The sequence below is a fragment of the Ceratotherium simum genome, chromosome 4, assembly GCF_057802395.1.
Source record: "Ceratotherium simum simum isolate JZ-2026a chromosome 4, ASM5780239v1, whole genome shotgun sequence".
NCBI classification, from domain to species: domain Eukaryota; kingdom Metazoa; phylum Chordata; class Mammalia; order Perissodactyla; family Rhinocerotidae; genus Ceratotherium; species Ceratotherium simum.
The window spans coordinates 12419993-12440119 of record NC_141903.1 but is presented as its reverse complement, the minus strand read 5'-3'; positions in this window follow the sequence as shown (position 1 = coordinate 12440119).

The following is a 20127-nucleotide window of genomic DNA, read 5'->3' as shown; positions in this document are numbered from 1 at the left end:
AACCGATTTCAAAATCTCAAATCAAATCTACGATAAAATGTTTTCTTAGTGTCTTAATTTCTGCCTTAGGCCCTTCACCTTGTCCCTAATTTTAACTAGCCAGAATTACAAATTTAGAAGAGCTTGATAACTCTATCGGTTGGATATTTCACTTTGAAGGTAAAGGAGGACACTTATCAATTCTTCCCTTCTGTCACTGTCACCAGTGTTCTTCTAGCTCCCTAAAGCTCTTATCTGGGAGTTATTTTCGACTCTCCTCCTCACCTTCCATGTCCAATTTATCACCAACACCTGCTGATTCTTTCCCAGCAGAGTCTCTTAGATCACCCCTTCTTTTTCATTTCTATAGCCACCATCCCTCTCCCCTTTCATCATACTGTGCCTGGAGTACTGTGCCACTCTTCCAGTCCATGTCCCTGCCACCTCTCTCCCCATGTCAGTAGAGCCTGTATATACCACGCTGCCAGATGGGTCTCTTAAATATTGATTACATCCATTCATATTGCCTTCCCCATGGCACTGGGCCTTTTGCTTCTTCTTATTTCAGCCTAAGAAACTTATACATTTTTTTCTTGCTTCTCTCTTCCCTTTTCCTGAATACACATAATTGGCTAATTATGTTTGTCATTTATAATTTTTTGAGCTAGTTACCGTGCTAAGTGCTTTCCATGTATTATCTAGTTTAAGCCTCACGACATTCCTACAAGATAAGTGGGATGATTCCCTTTTTATAGTCAAGGAAACAGCGGCTCAGAGACGTGAAACAACTTGCCCACCAATATACAGCTATAAGAGGGAGAGCCAGGGTCTAAAGTAGATCTGTCTGACTTTGCAGTGATGTGATCAGCCACCATGCAACACTGGCACCCTTGCCATCACCTTTGTGTAAATTTGCATTTTTTTTGATAAATTCTCTTGGAGAGATTTCTAAAACACACACATACATACACACATACACACACTGAATGCCATATTTTGTAAATACTGAAGTTATTTTGTTTCCTCCCTTAATTAGTATTTTACTTTAAAATGTTTCCCCTCTTCCTCCAAAGCCAATCCATGGGTCTTATTTCCTTATAACATGAGAGGGTCGGTAACTTGCTGGTTTTAGCAGGATTTAAAAGCCAAAGCTGTACATAAAGAGAGGATTTGATACATTTCCAGAGTTTCTTTGTAACATATTAATGGCAGACCTAGAGCACCTGTTCACAGAGTACATAGTCTTCTGCATTTGACATATAACCTGACTCTTGCTGTTCTGTGACAGAAGCAGCATGTGATATAAGGTAAATAAAAGCCTATGTATTTCATTCCAAGGAATTGCAGGAAGAAAATGGGAAATACAGGAGAACAGGAAAGCTGAGAGATGTGTGTTCTCTGATTGAAACATTTGGGGCTTCCACTGGAGAAAAAGAAAGTGTGTTAAATAGGTATAGAGAATTTCAAGGAAACAGGTCTTCATTAGGACTTTGGAAAGAGGTCACATCTCAAGATGGTCTTCAAGTACTCCTCCATTCCCAGACAATCTTAAGGTCCCCTATAGCATAAATGAGACCCCAAAGTTCCAATATTCAATATTCAGTTTTCTGATAGTTCATGTCCCTCATTCTCTTTGTGCGCATTTGGAGACCGAACCCACTTTTCCTTTGGCATTTCTGTATTTATTTTTACTACATTAATTTGCATTGGACGATGGGTCACTTAATATTTGTACTTGTCCGTGTGCGTCCTACCCTCCACCGCAATAAAACTAAAATGCTTTCTAGAAACATATAGAATCAAAATATGTTGTAGTCTTTAATACAATATTTTGTACCCATAGTCCCTAATGAAGGTGAATATCCAACTCACTAATGTGCCTCTTTGTAAGGATGGCTTTGTTGCTATATTTTATTTTAATGTTTCCATTTGGTAAACCACAGACTAATTACATTTTTTTTTCCATTATGAAACTTGAGAAAAGCAAAGTTTTGCAAACAACCGCCTGACCCTCCAACCATATCCAGAACAATGAGCAGGGCATAAATAGTAAAGAATCTCTAACCATTTGGAGGATGTGGAGATCTAGATACTTTCAAAACTTCATGTGATTAATGATGGATTCGATCTGTACTTTTCTTTTTTATAACTATTTTTTCCATAAAAAATGTCAAGAATGTATTTTCTAGAAGGCAGAAAAGCTAATTATTCTTTTGTTTGGTTTTGTTTTGTTTTGAAAACTCAAGGATGGGAAAATCAAAATTGGTAAAAGCAATTGGTGACGAAGGTGAGGAGTAAATCATATACTGTTGTTTGGTATCAAGAATGAATATGAATCATTATCATATATGTGTGTGAATAAACATGCTCATGTCATTTTTTAAAAGTCTTAATTGCTTCAGGGTAATTTAAACTCTATCATTAAATAAAAGAAAACATTTTGGGGAAATTAAATAATTTGAGTAATATAGGTAACTCTGTTAGGCAATCCTAGCATATATAATCTTTCATATATATTACATCTCTATATATGAAAGATTATATATATATATACACATAAATAAAGATAATCACTTAAATATGTTGATGGATAGGTATCTACAAAGATAAAATTTCATCAACATCATTTCCCATTTTGGTTAGTACTCTCAAAAGCCCTGCTCAGTTAGAATGCCTGAAACAAAGAGAGAGCTTTTTCAAAGTTACTTATAAATTTTCAGCACATCCCCTGCCTAACATTACGGAAAGCACATCAATTCAAAAGCCAGACAAACCTAAGTTACAATCCTGAATTTACATATCACTTTCTCTGTTTCTTTGGATGAGTTATGCAACTTCTCTTCAGTAAACTATGAATAAAAATACCTATGTTATAAGGCTGAGAAGATCCCAGGAGGGAAAACCTAGCTCTCATTGGAACTAAAATCGGGTTAAAAGACACATTGTAAGTAACAAAAGGAGACTTACTTCAAGTTCCACCAATAGGAAAGGTTCCAGGACTTTGCAGCAACAGAGAACAAGGTTGGGACATTTTAATGACAATTTTTTTTTTTTATGTAGCGAGTTACAATTAAGTTGAACATTGAAGGAAAAATAGTAGTTAAAATAGTATAAGAAAAGAGAGTAAAAGGTAAGGGTGTAAACAGGTACAGAGTTTTATACTCTGCAAAGTGTTGCCAGTCACCTAACAAATAAAGATGCCAGAGCAAAAGTATTTCCCAACCTGAAAAGCACATGTCCATAAAAAGTGGTCTGCTAATTGTTGCCCTGTTTGTTAATGAAACTGTGGGGTATCAGATCTTCTCATTCTTCTAGAGAATACTGAAATCCAATTTTTGAAAAATCCTCTGATTTTTGAATAATGTTAATTAAATTACTAAATTATTCTGGGACAAAATCAAAGAATTGTGTGGACTACTGCATGCTTACCTCTACAGTATCCTGTGAGGACCATGTCTACCTGCACTAAGTATGATGCAAGTGTGCTGTAGCTGTCTTCCCACTCTTCTCAGCGGTGGAACCCTGGAAGTTCTGTGATCTTACCTCCTACCAGTCCTCCCTGCCTCACTGCTTTCCAGCCACATTATCTTTGAATAAGCCAGACCCACTTCAACTTAGGGAATTTTGCCCTGGCTGCTATTCCTGCCTGGAATGGTCTTGCCCCAGATGTCTTCATGTCAAACACTCACCTTCTCAATAAGGTTATTATGTACAATTGTAACTCCATTCCCACCTCTGCTTTCCCATGATGTCCCTTGTCTTTTTCCTATAGTGTTCTCACCTTCTACCCCACTATATAATTTACTTATTTATCACTATTTTTGCTTATTATCTGTTTCTTGCTCCTGGAATGTTCTGGAAGTGGCAGGAATCTTTGTTTTGTTTACTAATATATCTAGAACTGAGCCTGATAGTTTGTACACACTCAAAATACTTGTTGCAAAAGGAAATATGTGAATGAGTGAATGAATTCATTTATGGTTTAAAGTCTATCTTGGAAAAAGATAGATATATATTTTTGAAGGTCAAGACTAAACTAAATTAGCCAGAGCCGAGAGGACCTTCAAACTTAGAATTGGAGGGGCCAGAGGAGTAAGAATTGGAAAAAGCTTATGAAATTTTGTGACAGTATTTTGAGGTCACAAACAGTAATAATGTCGATGCTAAAACTTCGACCATTCTCTAATTAACTAAACTCATATGAAAAAAAAAAGCATTGTTGACATCTCAAAAGAAACAGGCTGATTTAGGCCACTGATCCATGCTATTCAGTGTTCCTTCTCTGACAATAGCAATAAAGATAATTATATTTGAGTGTTAATGGCTGTTTTGCAAAACATTGTTCTGACAGAGTAGTCATTTTTACCAAAATTAACATTTCCACTGTATACACATTAACCTTGCTCTCAGTCGCTCACCTAACTTAAATTAAGTGCCTATTATAGCTCTGTTTAACTAGAGATCAGAGGAGTCTTGGCATAACATCTTATGGGGTGTCATCCTTGAGGTGTTCAAAGAGAGTCAAGTCCACTCAACAGGTGGCCCCTATTTGAACCACTAGAGAGATCTCCAGTGAATACATAGAGAGGTATTCAACGGGCAATTTAATGTGCTAATCCAGACACGGACTTTGGAGACTAATAGTCTGGGTTCAAAATGGTTCTTCCACTTCCACTAGCTCTGTGAACTCCTATACAATTCATTGTGAGGTTCAGTTTACTTATCTATAACATAGGGATAATGGGAAATCTACCACATAAAATTACTATGACTATTATGAGCTAATGCTTATAAAATTCCTTAGCACACAGTCCTCAAGTACCACCACACTGTACTTTTGGTAGTCTTCCTAAGAATGTTATAATTACCCTCTCCATTGATAAGGTTTACTCATGGCTTTAATAAGTAGTCATCGTATTTGTTTCGCATATGTGATTGTGGTGATGGTAATTTGACGATTAGAACAGTTATTAGAGGAACAGAATATCCTAATCAAAAAAAAAGAAAAGTTATGGCTAGCAGTTTCACAATATTCAGAATACTTTAGAAGTCCAAGATATGCAGTTTAACATAATAATTTCTCATTTTCTCCAATCAGCATCCCAGGAAATCTATTTATTCAAGCAAATCAACATATCCATGACTTAAGCTGTGGGCCTTTAGGAACTTCAATGACTATTGAAAAAAGCTAATAAGGGAAAAGATATGTACCTACCCTTTTAAGGGATTTTCAACTCTCTCCCATTATCTTATATTGCAAAAGGGCTTTGCAGCAATAGGTTATCAGGCAGCCTCTCTTTCCATACTGGAGTGTTCTTTAGAATGGTTCTATGTTTATTTCACATTTCCTTCCCTGTGAGAACACGAGTCCAGGTGAGGAGAATAGGGAGTTACTAGGATGCATGCCACTGATAACAGTAGTCTATCTGATGTCCATTTCCAGAAGAAAAATGTAAAGTGGAATGGCTAAAGTCCTTAATGTGAGATGCCCCCGTGAATCTTAATGCATACACATGAATCCTGATGCCAGAGCTGCAAGGAGCACGCTGTCAGGGGACAGAAAATGAAGACCTCTCGGCTTTAAAGTTTAAATGCCCTGCTCAGCAGGCGGTCCAGAGAGATTTGTTCTACTGAAATGAGCTTATAATCAGGCTTTCATCCAAAGATAAGGAAGGACAACACCCAGTAGTTTTATGATGCACTCTTACCAGGAAAACACAAATAGATTTCTCTATGTTGTCCAGCATTGACACCTGGACAGCATATGTCAAACTGCAGTCATGAAAATTTTCCATTTTAGACCACTAAGAAGAAAAAGCCACACATGAAACTAGGTTTGTTTTTTTTTTAGCAAGAAACAAGAAGTACGAATTGTTAGTATCTGCTGTTCTGTTTTATTTTTTCAGTTTCTTCTTATGATTTAGAGAGTTTTCCTAACACTTGCAATTATTTAACTAAAATTATTTTAGCAGTTTTAGGGGTCATGAATACATTTACTAAGCAAAGTTAGCTAACTTGAAAAACAGAAATTAACTGCTAATCAGGACTTAATGAGAGCTTTATGGCATGATGTTTGAGTGCTTGTCTGTATGAGCATATCTATTAGCCAAGCCACCTTTTGGACTTATTGTTGGTAAACCGGGTTGATTTCTGAGGTGGATAAAATGCATGGCTAGATGTTCTGTCCACTGTGCTGTCGGCAGGTTGTTGTTTATCACAAGGTTTTAGTGTTCTTAATGAACTGTTAACAAGCTGTCAATTATGGTGTTTATGCAAATTAGGGAAAGAGACATTGAAGGATTGATGTGCCTAGAGTTAAAAATGCCTCCTTGAAATATTACAAAGTTGATAATTCCTCTTGTAATAACTGTCCTTAAACATTTGCTCTCCCTTACCACTGCACTGTTCCCATGATGTGCATGGTAGAGGACAGCCTACACCTTCTTTAGGTGCAGAGAGAACAAGACACTCTATCTCTAGGAAGTGTTTTGCTTTATGTTAGCAATTCTGGAATCATTTTTTTTTTTTTTTAATTTTATTTATTTTTTTCCCCCAACTATCTTTTGCCCAGTAGATAGTTGTATGGTCATAGCTGCACATCCTTCTAGTTGCTGTATGTGGGACGCGGCCTCAGCATGGCCGGAGAAGTGGCGCGTTGGTGTGCGTCCGGGATCCGAACCCGGGCCGCCAGCAGTGGAGTGCGAGCACTTAACCGCTAAGCTACGGGGCCAGCCCTGGAATCATTTTCATTCAGCCTTGGCCATAAGTGAAGTTCGGTTTTAAGTGTTCTGATATTCATGGGTAACTATTTTATGGTTCTCATATAGGACATACATTTTCCCTTTCTTTCCACTGGAGACTATCCCCTCTAGTGAAAACATTGGTTGCCAACCCCCAATCCTTAAATATCCTGCACTAATGTTAGCTGCCCCAAATCCCATGTCTCTTTGTAGTATTTGAGATTATCTCTTTAGCACAAATCCTTTTTGTGGTTATGAATTGTCAAACTGGAAATATTTCTTTCAAAAATCTGCTTCTCTGCCTGTTTCCCAGAAGAAATAACCTGTTTGTGGCCAGTGGCCAGAACATCCACTAATTGTCTATCTTGCTTAATTTTTTTTTCATTTCAGATGCTCTTGAATTTGTTGACCTAATACACTCCCATGCATCCTTCAAGGACCTATACAACTGTTATGTTTTCTCTTTGGTTCTTCTTGCCTCCTTCCCCAGGCAGAGTAAATCTGTCCCTTTCTGCAGTGTCTCCAGAGTACTTGAAAAAACTAAGGCTGAAGCGTCTTCCACCATCAGCTCCTCCAGCCCCCTCACTCCTCCCCCACACGCAAACTGTGAGCTCCTTCAGAATCCTGCCTACCTCATACTCGTCTTAATGAATCACGTTCCTCAACGTTAGAAAATAGCCACCTCAGGACACTTCTGAAGAAATTCTGCTCAGACTTATGTTTTATAATAAAACTAAGGTTATTAAACGGTTTCCAATATTTATAAGTATAATAATTTTGCTGCAGTCTCATCACTTTTATTTTTAATTGTTATGATCACTATTCCATCCAGACAGTTATTACGAGAGAGCAATTCTTCAAGAATGCTTCACCTCACAGTACAATTAAAGTAGACATCTTTTAAAGACTCTTAATATTCCCCCCAGAAATGTGAAATTACATCTTGTTTTGTTTTGTGAAAGTCATGTTTTGATTATATGAAATTGATATTTTATGTAAAAAAAAAATCTTCTGTTCAGCTTTGAGCACGGAGACTTTTGTACTTGTTAGCATGTTACTTATTCCAAAATTATTGAAAATATTATTCTTACAGAGTTTTTTTTTTTTTACCTCATACTCTCAGCTCTGGGAGTTATAATGTTTCATAAAGAAAGTATCATAATCTACAGAAAAATCATGCATTCATATCTAGTTGAAATGATGGATTAAGCTGTTTTATTATAAGTATATCAAAAATGCAATAAATATTTGCCAATGAAATGTAGTTATCATAAGGTTTTGCACGGTGCAATTTCATGTTAATGTCCAAGAGGAATATAGATGGCTTTATATGTTTGGTTATAGTACCTGCTCTGCTGTTTGAAAAATTTATTTGTAAGTGTTGAAAATGTAAATATGCGAGTTCCAAGTATCTATGAGTTATTTCTAAATACCACTTAACTCCTCCCAAGACAGATGAGGGCAGTATAAAACTGTAATTCTGGTGACTGATAAAACAAGCCGGGCAATCAAAGGAAATAATCCAATAAACTAAAGGAAAAAAGTGAATTGGTCTTTTGAGAAGCAGGAGGGTGTGATGGAAAGAGCTGGGCTCTGGGATGAACAAGTGTCTTGACCTCCCAGGGTCTTAGCACATTTATATATAAATGGTAGAGATAATGCCCTGCTCCTAGGATGACCCTGTGGATTAAATGGGTTAATGATAATAAATAAGTAACATTCATTGAGTGCTTACTATGTGCCAGGCACGAGTCTCACACATACTTCAATTTCTGTATTTTAATCTCTAGATAATGTATAGCTTATATTTGATATGAGTTCTTGTTTTTACATCTTAGACACTTTTAGGTTAACTTCCTGAGCATTTGTGCATTTTAGGTAGAAATAAAGTACACATATTATATTGTATTAGTCCTTAATTCTGCAACTTAGTAACTGTTTGAACTTACTTAACCTCTCTATGTCTCAGTTTCCTCAACTGTAAAATAGCGTTGCTGCTGCTGCTCGCGGTGATGACGCCTCCTTCCCAGGGCTGTAGTGAAGATTCAGTGAGATAATCCCTGTGAAGTATTAGACAGTGCCTGACACATAGCAAGTGCTCTGTCACCTGTTGTTATTGTTAGTTATACAGTCTTTAGCATTATTATTACTATTTTTAAGGACAGTGTGATCTTTAGAAACCCTGCTGCATGTAAGTGGTCAATAGAAGGAACTGGGGATATTTTGTGGCTCATCATTTTTGTGCATATCACATTTCTCGTATTTCTTTTTATTAGACTGCTGATCTTAGCACTCTGCTTTCCGTAATGTGGAGGAAGAGGAAAACCTGGAGTCACAGAGAAGTGAGCCAGCCTTTTTCCCCTTGTCCCACTATCTTAAAACCTTTAAAAGTCCTTTTTTGGTTTTTTTTTCCCTGAGGAGGATTTGCCCTGAGCTAATATCTGTTGCCAATCTTCCTCTTTTTTTGCTTGAGGAAGATTAGCCCTGAGCTAACATTTATGCCAATCTTCCTCTCTTTTGTATGTCTCCACCACAGCATGGCTGCCAATGAGTGGTGGAGGTCTGTGCCCAGAGTTCTGAACCTGCAAACCCAAGCTGACAAAGCAGAGCGCTCCAAACTTAACTACCAGGCCACAGGGCTGCCCCCCCCTCTTTACCTGGTCCTTTTTATCTGGGTAGTAGTAGCTTGCTTTGTCTTTGCTTCCTCCACCCTCGCCATTGCTGTTAGGAATGAAAGGGGCTTCAAAATAAACTTAAGAACTAAGACTTCCTTTATTCTGACCCTAGACACCAAGTCTCAGAGGAATATACTGCAGTCAATCTCTCTTTGAAATTCTAACTAATCTACATTTTAAAAAGTGTTTTTTAATTCACATCCCTCAGATTTTTATGAGCCTTCTACACTGTTGTTTGATGTCGCATTTCCAACCACATGTTTGTAATGCCTCTTAACTGTGGCCCATACTCCCAAACCCTCCAGGACTCTCAAGGGTTCTAAATGCATGCTTTTCTACTTACAATAGCACCATTTTTTTTTCTCTTGATCTCTTCCCACAAGTCAGACAAAGAAGTCGTTTTTGCTTTCTTCTGTGACTCTTGTAAACACCACTTCTAACTGACAACTTATTATTAGTCTAATGGTTGTTTGTGGTAGCTGCGAGATTTTATATCTTAACTCTGATGGGGAGAGGAGCCTAAAGTCTGCATTATTTTAGAATTTTCTTTAAACATTATTAAAGATTTCACAAGTTTACAAAATGGCCATGATACGAAAGATATTAACAGTTTTGTCGGGGAAACAATGCAAATGCCCACCGTATAAAGTGTTTGCAACATAAAATTACCTGTTTTTCTATACATTCTGAGTGCCCCCAATCATCCAGTTTCTTCTTCATCTACTTTGTCCAACACATGGGTGTGACTACTCAGTCAACCAAGATTTAAGTTCTTCATCGTGAGCAATACCATACTAAAGTAATCAGTACTGTTCTTCTCTGCTCCTCTTACATCATCTCTCGTGTTAGTGTGTTATATCTTATGAATGGGAATGAACCTCAGCCCTGCTACATAAAGAAAGGCAAATTGCTAACAACTCCTTTCCAATTCACATATTCCTCATCTATCTGACCCGGATAGCTTTTTGGCAATGCAGCATTTTTGTCTGAAGAATATATTGCATAAAAATAAAACATTGTCTATAGGGCTGTGATTTACAAAAAGATTACAGGAAATGTTCTATTAATAAACCCGTTCTAGCCAAATAGTGCCTGTCTCTAAAATCAGGCTGATTTGGTTGCAAATCAACTTTGGCCACTAATTTGGTATATGATTTTGGGAAAGTTATTTAAACCTCATCTCAATTCCTCATTCCTCATAGGTACTATAGTATTTTACTTCCTTATACACTGCCTGGCTTATAGTAAATGCTTAGTAAATGTACTTATTATTATTACTATCACCAGTTATTCTTTAACATTATATTTTCCAAGAATTATGCAGGTCTTTGAGTACTGTTGAGATATATAGATAGTTCCTGTGAGTGACTACTGTTTCACAGCTACTGTTTTAACTACTTTGGCATGATGGGGATCTATTTTGTATTTTATGACTGTGGTGTTTGGACTGATTTGTCAGCTCTATCAAAACATGGGCAGTTGTCCATACAATTGGAGCTGTCTGTTTGTTCGTCACCCCTATAAATGTTTACTTTTAGGGTTTGTCAGCAAATCTTCATTGAGAATTTGGAGACCTAGCAGCAAGTTGAACTCTAGGGAAAAAAATCATGCTGTAGATTTATTTTGATACATAAATGATTATCTCAAAGATCATTTTCACTACAAAAACCTCCACGAGTCACATGAATAGCTTGTCCTTTCAAGATCCTAGAATAAAAAGCACAAGGACAGATGTGTTCTAGTTGTAGTTTCCCAGCTGGAACACTGTGGGAAACGAGAGTGGTGAGAGGAGCCCATTTGGTCAGGATGTGTTCGTGTGTTCAATTTTTACTTTCACAAAAAGACAAAAGAGAGAAAGAAAAAAAAGAAGGAGGGAGGGAGGAAGGGAGGAGGGGAGAGAGAATAAGTCAACAATAACAATCCCTGGTTTCAGCATCTGGTATTCTGCTGTATTTTTCCATCCACTTTCACTAATTGAGAATTTTCTCTGTGCTCCTTTTTTTTGTTTCTATTCCTATTAATTTTTGAAAGTCTTTTAATATCTCAATTTTGAGTAAATACTCTCTTCTTGCATAAGACAAAATGGTATAGAAGTAGAGATAATGCTATCTCCCCAATAGATTACTGGTTTTTTAAAAAAGCAGTTACTCTTGCAGCTACATTGAAACGATTAGTAGGAAATGGATCCCCACTGTTTCTGAAGCAGGAAGGCCCAGGTGCCTCAGTGACCTCTTTTGAATAGACACAACTGAATTTCAGTTTAGCATATTTTGGGGGGCAAACTTTTACAGGTTATTGAAATTCTTAAAGAATGTCATTGCCTCTATTTTTAAAAATAACATTTTGGTTTTTAAATATATTCATAATCAGTATCACTCATTTGTGGAAAACTAAAATGGGCTAGTAGAACTGTGAGCCAGGGTAGCAATTAAACTCCTTTTTTTATATCATATATGTTCATTCATGATTGACTACTTAAAGAAGTTTTGAAATTAAGAAAAAAGAATTTGAAATTTCACATGTGCCTTTGCAAAAGTGAAAAGTGATGAATTTGCCTGGGATGCTTTTCCGGTGCTGTGATATTGAAAGCTTGAATGATGTATTTGATTGTATTTCAAAATTGAGTAGCCTTGTTTTGGTATAAAACCCTGAACAGTGCAAAAAAGAAAGCATTTCTTTATCCCTGTTGCCCTAGTTATAAATGGTATCCACCTTGAATAATTGTTCAGTCGAAGCTGAGCTCAGTACGTAGAGAAGAATATATTTCCTCTCTTTCTTAACTGTGGGCAGGGCCTCAAACTAGGTAGTTTCATGTTTTGTTCTTTTGGACTCCCTAATGCTCGTGGTAGTTCACAGATACTATGTTCCATCGCTAATAAAAATCCTTCTTCATCAGTCCTGTCCTCGAAGTGTTAAACCCATTACTTTCTGCATTCCCACAAACTATTTATATACACATATGTATTTTTTTCTGTCTCCTGACAAATCTATAAATAGAATTTTTGAATGGAAATCCTATGATATAAATATCTTTGAAAGCTTTCTCATAGTTTTACCTGGTTTGCAATCAGTCATTTTCTCCTTCAAAATCAATGCCTCTCATTAAGACTACTTCTGGCAGGGATGAGGGTCTAGTATCAGTTTATAGAAAAGTGGTCATGATTTTGCCTCTGGGTTTGTTTTAATTGTTCCTCTCAATGCAGCAAGCTTTGTGGTTTGAATAGTAGAGAATTCATTTGAAAGATTGCCTCCAATGTTTCTCAAAAGATTGTTATGAGGATTAAATTAACCCATCCAAAATTACTTACTGCACATCTACTTGGTGCCAGGCCCCCCTCAAGGTGCCACGGACATAGGTGTAAACAAGACAGTCCCCGTGTTTATGAAATTTAATTCTAGTGAGGGAAGTCTGAACATGAACAAGACAAAAATCACAAGTAAGGACTGCAGAACAGGAAATACATTATGATAATGTGTGAGTAGAGCAGTGGAGATCTTCTTCAGAAGGGTCAGGGAAAGCCTCTCTGAAAATGTATCATTTAAGCAGAAATGCAAATTACAAGAAGGAGGTAGCCACAGGCAAACTGGGGAGAAAACAACATGCTCGACACCATTGAGAAGAATGGATGTGGAGTGTTGGTTGAAGGGAAGGGAAACTCCATAAAACCTTATATGACTGAGCCTGGAGGGCATAAGAGATGAAACTGATGAGGGGACAGGAGCAAAATCATGTAGGGCCATGATGTATAAGGAGTTGTGATTTTATTTTAAATTAAAGTAAAACCATTGGAGGGCTTTTTGGGTTGGAGTGGCATGGTGTAATTTACATTTAAAATAATAATAACGTGTTCAAAAATCTACGAAGACTGAATCTTGTCTCTGCCGCTTACCTCCCTGAGCCACCATTTTGTGATCTCTAAAACTGGCATTGTTATGATCATCATAACTCATACGGTAAAGATGAAATAAGGCAATCAACATAAACTGCTCTGTCAACAGGGAACATTCAGCGGATGGAGTTTTCAAGAAAACACTTAGGTCTCTCTTGTGTCCCCCTGGTTCTCCAGCCTAGGCCATTCATTAATTTATTTTGTACTCTCCGCCTCTCCCTTAATATCTGAAATTTTTGATGATTTTCTCTGGGATTCCTGGCATTTGGGCCTGTGGAGAGGACAGGGGGTCTGGTTTACTGTCTGTTAATTATCCGCTGGAAGTGCCAGCACAACCAGAATAACCAGAGAGAATGGGAGGTGGTGCAGCCTATTAAGTGGCCCCATGGGGCTGCCCTAGCAGCAAAAATCAAAACAAACAAACAAAACAGGTTTGGGCTTTAGGGGGTTTAAAAATGGACATTTTCCCCATTAATAACATGTCAGTTAAACTGTAATATGACACTCTCAAAAAGTTTCTTCTAACAAAACCATTTCGAATCCAAAATCATTCATTTTGCCTACAAATATCAGAGCCAAACAACATCTGCAGATAATTTGGTCCACAATTTCCAAGAGTACAGGTAATAGCAAATGGAAATAAGTAATCTGCTGCTATTTCAAATTTCCAGTGTTTCCTTGCAAGCTAACCACTTCATGGAACCTGAAAAATTCAAGACTTTTTAATGATTCAAAGTATCTAATTGAATGGCCTGCATAGAAACAATATCCAAATAATTAAGAAGTGTATTTTGTCTTCTGTTTTATTTGAGGAGTCCCAAACCTAAAGCCTTACTACATACATGAAGAAGGGAATTAAACATTTAAATGTAAAAAAAATGAACTATGAATCTTTATTGTTAGCCCAGCCATGATATTGCTATGAAATTTTCATAGTGAGGGCATAGCATCAGGATTGTAGGTCATTAAGACAATGACTAATTTCTTTTTATCTGAACCATTACATGGAGAAGCAAATATACCTTATTTCATTGCTCAGTTAATACCAGCCTGTGAAAGAGAAGGATATTTTCAGAAGAGAATTATAAAATAGATAAAGTTGATTCCTCCATTCTTAATTTGGTGGCAAAGAAGGCAGGAAAATTTCTTTGGAATGTTAAACCTGGGACAAAATTGTATCCCAACTATTAGGAAAAACAGGGAGAAAAACATTAAAAATGTTTGATGTAAAGTGAAGACAATTAATTGAAAAAATGGAATTATATTTATACAAACTCAAGATTGGGAAAAAAGTTTAAAAGGAAGGAAATGTAAGAGAGTTGTTGTGCATTATGTTATCGTATCTCTCCTTCTTCCTTGCCTCGCTAGTGTTTTCTACAAAATAGATTGCATTTGATCTTGAAATATTTATGTATACTTGCCTATACATTTCTATCCCTATACACAACCACTGATTTATCAATTTTTATATCCATATACATATTTATCATAACTTAGGGAGTACAAGATAAACTTGTTTTTCCTACCACCTATTTCTAAAAGGACATTTTCATACAGAATGCTTGCAAAGAATATTTTCATTACTACGTCACAAGGATAAAAACAGGAGTTTTAATCCTTTATGTATTTACAGTGAGAATCATTACCACTTTACACTTAAGTTATGATTCTGGGATATCTTTTCATTATATGTTTCAATGCTTTCTGTAAACTGAAACTTTAAGGGTATATCTACACTTGAGGAAAATGATGGCAAAGAAAAAATATATAGAAGTTAAATTCTAATACAAAAAAACCTCCCCTGAACTTGTACCCCTGTTCAGTTACTTACTTGCCACCATAGATTTTTTTTTATGAAAGATTCTCAATTTGGAAGAGCACAGTGAGTGGTTTATGCCCCCAAACAGCTCATCATTGACATGGACTCACCATATTTAAATCTGAATTACAAACATTTGAGTTTTGCAGCGCGAAGCAACAAAAGATTGAAAAGCAGTGGTTTTTAATATTGCTCTAAATTATCATTTCCATAGATACAGCCTTTATCATTGCTTCTCTGTACTTAAAATATCAAAACCGGTTAAGTTAACCCCCCTGCATATTTTTCTTCCGCTCGTCGTACACTTCACAGTCACAGAGTGAATCAGCTTTGCTGAACGTACTCATTAGTGCCCAATTTATTTCTCTTCGTCTCTTTGAAGAAGCCTCGCAAGCAGTTGGAGCACTTATTTTATTTTGATTCCACAGTGGAAAATTGTATTCACATAAGTAAGCATATACCAAACAGCAATAAATCATTATTTCTCAGATGACCAATATCAGCAGGAATCTCATATACTTCTCTGCTGGAGTCGATTTCCAAATTCATTGAATAATTATTGGTGCTGCTTTTCATAAGTGAAAAATATTTCTTCCTTTCTATTCCCGTTAACTTTTACGTGCTACCTTTCCCCCTCATTTCCTCAACACTTCTGAGAATTATTTGTAAAGGAGAGGTAAAAAATGAAACTTTATATTCAGCAAATGTCAAGGTGGTTGGATAGAGTATAATTCTTGACAATCACTTCCCCACTCCCCAAATTTAAACTTTCATATTATGAGCGTTTGGACAAAGATTGAATTTTATGTTAGACTGTCAATAAATGAAATAAATACAAATTAATGCGTGAATGTTTTAAGAGAAATCTGAGAGTTTATTAGGCTGTTTTAAAATATAACATTTAATTTGTTAAATTTCTGTTTTCTTTTGCTCTGCCAGGAGAAAAAAATACATTGTTTCACTTCCCAAAATATTAATTGAATTTTGGTAATAAACACTGAGTAATTTTGAATAAGCATATACATTTCTATATTTTCCCACCTTAGCAAAATTTATTAACAACAGGTAACTTAGATTGCCCTTAAGGTGAATTTGTAAGACATCGATAGGTTTCAAGTCAATTTTACTACAGAATAGATATTGTGGCCACGTTCCAGAAATTGTGAGAACTTGAACTCAGTTTAGAACTTGAACCCAGTTTAGAACTTGAACCAACATTTTTTAATGGCTACTGTGCACGTCGTATTATGTTGGGCACTATTATAGCTTAAACAATCAAGCCTTTAAAATTAATTTCAGAACTTAGACTTAGGAAGGGTAACAGGGGCAGGTTGAGATTCTGACTATTTAGACTCTTTCTGGTTATGCTATTGCTCCTTAAAGGAATTTTTCTCCTCTTATGCTTTTGGTTGATGTTCTAAATTTTTGGCTTCTAATTGGAAGGTAAGTTGAAGCAATTTAAAGAATGTTTTTTATTAAATTAATTTCTTCCTTGAGTTAAAGCCTGAACATAGTTGATAGAGCAATGTAACATTTGTACTATTGGTATCTTTCCAGCAAATAGTCTTTATATTTATTTCCACATTTATCTTATATCTTAAAGTGAAAATATAGTATGGATATTAACATAATTCAAAAAATAATAAGATAAAGTCTAAGAAACATTTTGGTATAAAATCTCATAATTCACGTTATGATATTGCTTTTTTATTGGAAAAAACTCCTAATCATTAAACTGATATATTTGAAAAAAGTACACTATAGTGCAGATCTTTGAACCATCCAGGAATAACTCAAATATGTCTTGTTTAAAATTAAAAAGATGGCTATATAACTGCAAAAATATTAATGTGATAACATACCTTTGAATTATTTTGTTTTGGAATTCCTTTAATCTCTTTCCAGAAAAATTTCAGTATGTTTTAATTAACATGATGGACAGAGTACTTTTCAGATATTCTAAAATATCTTAATACAAATGAAATGAAAGCATATTTGAAATTATAGTAATGCATTAAGATAATAAAATAATTTAATAATATATGAAAACATTTTTCAACTGTAAGATTTATTTTTTGTTAATATTTTATTCTCAAAATACCCAAGCCAACTTGTTTCTAAATAGCTAATTACTTAGTATTTTATATGTAATCTCAAAAAATGAATTTTTGTTCAATTACTGAACTTCTGAACCTGATACAACAATTATAAAAAAAAAATCACCAAAAAAATGATTAAGAAATCTGCAACAAAATGTCTTATCCCTGAATTTTATCCAGATTTAGTGTAATGGTGACTCTAGAAGTATTGATAGGACATTGAATTCATGATTCCATATTAATAAAGTAGCTGAAATTTAGAATATATTATTATTTATTGGTAGTATCTGCTCACACACAGAGAAGATGTTAGGTCAAGTTCTGTGAGTTCCTTTGACCTTATGGGAAAAAAAGATAAAAAATTATAGGCAAAATTTAGATCAATTTAAGGTTGAATTGAATATGCTGCATGACCCAACTACCCCCTTGTCCAAAAATTAACAAAATAGTAGATAGAACCACATGACTAGAGAACACATTTAGTAGTTGAATGCCAAACATGGTAGCCACATATATAGGTGCTCAAATCTAAATGAATCTTCCATGTGTGTCTCACTTATTATATCACATGTCTATCATTTTAAACAATTTTCCATTAGGCAGTGCAGTTTCCCATTGTGTGTATTATGAGTTGTTTCATGGTAAAATTTTAAAAAAATAGTATGGTCAGAGAGATTTGGGGACTGCTACATATTTAATACCTTCAATACATTGAAGTTCTCAGAGTTATAACAGAGGAGACATCTCTTTAACAGTTCTCCCAAAATACCATTTACCACTTACCAATTGTTACTTGTTAATATTCTACAGAATAATACAGTGTGTGAAATTCCTCCATATAAAATGTAGTCTACTACTAACTACCTGATAATCTAGGCTATTTATAACCTGCCTTCAGTCTCTCTTGCCAAGTTTAGTTTCATCAGAAAATCTGTACTCCAACCAGAATGAACTATGCACTTTTCACTTCATGAATCCCCAAGATGTTCCTCTTTGGTGCCTTTGCGCATGTTATTTCCTCCTTGTGGACTGTCTGTTGCCTTTCCCTTCTTACCTCTGCATGTTCAAAACTAAGTGCTTAGTAGGTGCTCCACACATATGCACACATAAACGATTTGCCAGTATGAGGTTCTAGGTGTGCAGCTATGCAATCAACATATCAAATGAAGCTTGAACAAACATTTTTAATGGCTTCTGAGCAAAGTGTATTATGTCAGGCATTATTATGAGGAAAGCAATCAAGTGAAGTTTTATACACATACCACATGAGAGGGTCAGCACTGAGTTTTTCACGGGAGGCCAAGATGATCGAGTTAGCTTTTATGAAGAAGGTAGGACATAAGTTATACCTGGATGAGATAATGTATGCTGATAACTTTGTGCAAATGTGATCAGAAGCTCTAAAATCAGGACACCTGTCTGCAGTGAGTGGGAAGAGTTGGAAAGGAGATGGTTTGCTTTGAAGAGATACTCTACCTGCTTTTGTGGCTAAGAAACACTTATCTCTATGGGTTCCTTTCTGAGCTGTGATTCAATGATTCAACAACTGTTAAGGGCATCAAATCCAAAGGTGAAAACACTTTGAATTGAATCCTGTCTCTGCTTACTGTGATACTAGGAAACTTACTGAACCTTTCTAGGCGGATTTCTCTCTCTGAAAACTCAAATAATAATACCAATTTTCTAGAGTCCATGCATGAACGAATAATAAACTATATATAAATATGCAGAAGATTGGCATGTAGTAAGTTCTCTATATGTGAAATATTATTATTAATAATATGACCCCTCTTCATCCTTTTGCTACTCCTTCTCTTAGACAAAGTCACAAAGAATTCAAAGGTATTTTAGGAATAGTCACCACTTGGAGAGTCAGCAAGTATTCTTAACTACCTATATTTTTCTGGAAAAGAATAAAATTTTAAATCATTACCAAGCCCACATTTTAAAAGATAGAACATTTTATCGCCAATGCATTATTGCCAATTCAAATTCAGTTACAGTATAAAGGCACTATCTAATTTAATTTATACCTTTGACCATCATCTTGTGGCTGGAAAAATGTCCTGTTTTACGTGGTAGCTCTAACCCTTCCCCAATTACCACTGTCTGATGTTTTCAGACATAATTTATTTGTAGTAAATAGATTTTATTAAAAAAATATGTCTACCCAGCTCTTTATATGTCATAACCAGATCCTGTTTTAATGAGATAACTATAGATAACACAGTCATATTTTCGTGTCTCTTAAATAATGTATTGAGATCATTCTACTTATAACAATTTAATGAAAATAAATGATTTTTTGTTATTGAATAGAATTTCCATAATACAATGAGTTTCCTGAGATAAAAGCTTCAATGCTAAGTGAAATGTAGAACAAGGACAGAGATCCTAATGGAGAGATGGCAAATAGCGTTCATCTAGTGTGCCAACTGTAATCCGTTGGAAATGGCTTCCCGGATCCATGTGTTGAAAAAGATAATGAAGCTTCATTCAGGCTTAGGAACAAAGAGTGCCATGGTGGTTATGAGTCTAGGAGCAGGATATGGTGGATCTTTAGCACATATTCATTTTTACTGTCCAAATTAGACATATGTGTAATATTTGTAGTTACTGGGGGAATGTATAAAAATGAAATACCTAGCATATTTTCCTTTCAATATTGTAGTGACTATTCAACTCCCTGAAAAGAAAAAGGTACCGTGTAATATTAATTGTGGCCAGCCTTTTGTACCTCTTTAATTTTTTTTTCTTATGTCTTCTATTTTCATTCTCTCTCCTATTTTTCCCTTCTTTTTCTCTTCTCCTAATCTGCCTTTCGATTCCTTTGTCTTTCTTTTCTCTTTCATTTTCCTTCCTTCTTCAAACTTGTTGAGCTTCTACACAGTGCTTACATATTAAGCCAGGTCCCCAAGTAAATCG